Below are 2,444 nucleotides of genomic sequence, written 5' to 3' on the forward strand. Positions count from 1 at the left end.
GACAAATTCAGAAGTATGGTAATACTATAATACACTTCGTACAAATAGTATATATGCAATATAATCAATTTTTGGTAAAATTCTTTCTTTATTTTGATAAAATTTAGTAGTATCCTAATATAATATAAATGATATATATGTAATACAAACTATATAGGAGACTTAAAGTAATTTTTTCAATTATAAATATACTTTTATAAAAGGAGTTATCTTGAAAAGAAAAAATCCATAAAGTTCATCAACAATCTTGATGTTATTGTGGTACTTTTTTGGGAGTTTGGGCCACAGGAGACAAAAGAGTTTTAAAATGAGGTGTAGGTGACACAAGTCTTAATTATTAGGTGGAGGTGACGATTACTTTATTATGGATTAAGAAAGTTGGGAAAGTTTGAAAATAACCCACAAATTTTTAAATTTACACTTTGATCCAAATGTTAGTTAATATATAATGGGAAACAAAGGAAAAAAAGACGTCTTTTTCTCTCTCCTCATCCGTTGTTAATTTCTCTCTCTTCGCGATATTTGTTGTTCATTGTTGTTGTTGCTTTATTCATTATCTTCTGATTCATTATCGTCATCTTATACTTCATTATCATCTTTATATTCTTCTTGTTGACCATTGTTGTTGTTGTTGTTACCCCAACTACTGCTCTTTGACCAAATTCTTATGTCAAATTTTGTTTCATAAATCACTTTCAACTTTGGAATTTACTTGAGAGGAGACTTTGGTAAGTCAGATTATGCTTTTTAGTTGAATCTGGGTAACTGCTAGTGTGTTATTTTTTCAACAATAGTTTGCACGCCAACATGAATGGAATAGATGGGTATTCTGTTGCACCAGATTAGTAATCTGTTTCAATAGATAAATAATCTGTTTCATCAGATTACTAATATGTTTCGAATAATAAAATTCAGATACAGCTCCAGTCACACACAAAAACTTAACTAACAGATAACTCATATGTTCTTGCTATTGATACTGGAGTCAAATTATTCCTTAATTGTAGACATGTCATTCATTAAGAAATAGAAATAGAAAGCATGAAAATTAAATAAGAAATAAAAAGTCATGCATCAAACATAATTTTTTATAAAACAAACAAAAAAAAATACATAGATAACAGAAAAAAAAGAAGCTTAATTATTATTATCATCATTATTAACATCATTATTATATGTATGGCCAGCCGGCCAATCTTCAAAGGGCAGCAGCAGCGCCCTCCGGAGCCTGCGGATCTCCCACAGCATCCTTACTCTGACGGCGGCCAACTCCCAGTGCAGGTCATGAACCTCCTTCTGCAGTTCCCTCATGACGTCTCGTAAAATAGCGACATCCCACACAGGATCAGCCATATCTAAAAAACGTATAAGTTGACAAAACACACACGTAAACACAAAAGTAAATAAAAGAAAGAATTAGAATGTAATGTAATACAACGTATATTTACACAAAATTCAAGAAAAAAACTTACCAGAGACAGGAAAAAGCTATCAAGTCCTTGAAGAGAAAGTAGTTGAAGGTGTAACAAGAGCGAGAAATAAATAGTGTCTAGTAGAACGAAAGATTGAGTAAGGAGGGACCTATTTATAGAGGATTGAACTTGAACAAGTTAGGCAAAAAATCGCAACTGTTCACCTCCATTTATTAATGACATTCTTGATTACTGTAAAAAGTTATGACTTAATTAAATTAATAAATATTATGATAAGTCATGACTTTTCGGCTTTTTTATTATTAATAATTAGTTCTTTTGAGGAACCGTTTTTTTACACTATTTTAGACAATAGATAATATATCTGTTGCATCAGATAAATCATCTGTTACAACAGATATATCATGATTTGCAACAAATAGATAACCTGTTGCATCAGATAATATATATATTTTTTAAAAAAAATAAATTATCTTTATGACATCCAAATTTTTTGACTTTTTAATTATATAAATTAATAAAGCAGATTTAAAGGCCCAACTGTTCACCTACATTTATTAATGACATCCTTGATTATAGTAAAAAGTTATGACTTAATTAAATTAATCAATATTATGATAAGTCATGACTTTTCAGCTTTATTATTATTAATAATTAGTTCTTTCCAAGAATCGTTTTTTTTACACCGAGTTGGACAACAGATAATATATCCATTGCATCAGATAAATCATTTGTTACAACAGATATATCATCCGTTGCAACAAATAGATAACCTGTTACATAAGATAATATATCTGTTGCAACATATAATATATTTATTTTTTTTAAAAAAAATATATTATCTTCATGACATCCAAATTTTTTGACTTTTTAATTATATAAATTAATAAAGCAGATTTAAAGGCACAACTATTCACCTCAATTTATTAATTACATTCTTGATTACTGTAAAAAGTTACGACTGAATTAAATTAATCAATATTATGATAAGTCATGACTTTTCAGCTTTAT

This window comes from Capsicum annuum, chromosome 5 (assembly GCF_002878395.1).
Source record: "Capsicum annuum cultivar UCD-10X-F1 chromosome 5, UCD10Xv1.1, whole genome shotgun sequence".
NCBI classification, from domain to species: Eukaryota; Viridiplantae; Streptophyta; class Magnoliopsida; order Solanales; family Solanaceae; genus Capsicum; species Capsicum annuum.